Raw genomic sequence first — 1,178 nt, forward strand, 5'->3', positions numbered from 1 at the left:
GCAATCGTTTTAAAACTAAAATAAATATTTATTTATAATTAAAAAATTATATATTTATCTCATATTAGTAAAGAAAAGTAGTTGATAATGATATTAAATAAAGTTACAAGTTAATGAAAATTCACATAAAACGTAATAGGACTATATATTAGATTAAAAAAAATAGCAAAATTATGTTAAATTATGAGAAATTTACTATTAGAAATGAAAAGAAAAGAATATTTAAATTTGAGATTAGAAAGTTCTTAAAACGATGATGTGAATGCTCAAATTATGGATAATACCGCGAAATTGAAGTCTTGTTTATGAAAAATAAAACAATAAAAAAATTTAAATTACAAAATAATTTCTAATATAGGTAATTGTGCAAAAATTATATTTGTATCTCAAAACTTAAAAAGAAAGAAAATTTATGTAAAGAAATAAAATGCAGTGAAAATATTACTATAACATTAGATATAATATGTTCAAACAATTAAGAAAAAAAAAATTTATGATTAAGATCTGAATTGAGTGCAGTTAGTTTGAGTTTGAAACCATATCATAATTTTTTGGAAATGCAGTCCTATTTAGAAAATAGAATGATAAGAATTATTTGAATTTGAGATAAGTATTTTTTTTGTTTTTGCAAATATTACGTAAAGAACTAAAATGACAGTAAAAATGTTACTACAATATTTAGAAATAATGTGTTCAAATAATTAAGAATTTTTTTTCTATGATTAAATAAAAATTTTAAAAATACGAAATAAATTTCTAATATTGGTAATCTTACTAATAAAAATTAAATGTCTAGCTCAGCTCTAAGCCTAGGATAGGACCTTGTCCAGGAACCAACTTCTTTCTATTTTAGTATAACGGAGTCTCAGTAAACCGTTTATATTATAGCTAAAAACGAAAGAAAATTTAACTGCAACTAATACAAAATTAATTATAAGAGAACTCAATACATTTGGAACATGATAATCGAATAACTTATGTAATGTTTTAGACTAATTAAAAGTTACAATTTAAAGCGAAATATGATATTATTTTGGTTATAGGTAAAACATCATTATAAAAACAAAATAAAATTTATAGTAGGGAAGAGAATGTATTAAAAAAAATAGAGGTAGTGTGAGGATACTTATACATTAAATTAATTTAAAAATAGAGAAAATAAAATAATTAATTTATAT

The sequence above is a fragment of the Nicotiana attenuata genome, chromosome 8, assembly GCF_001879085.1.
Source record: "Nicotiana attenuata strain UT chromosome 8, NIATTr2, whole genome shotgun sequence".
Classification (NCBI taxonomy): Eukaryota; Viridiplantae; Streptophyta; class Magnoliopsida; order Solanales; family Solanaceae; genus Nicotiana; species Nicotiana attenuata.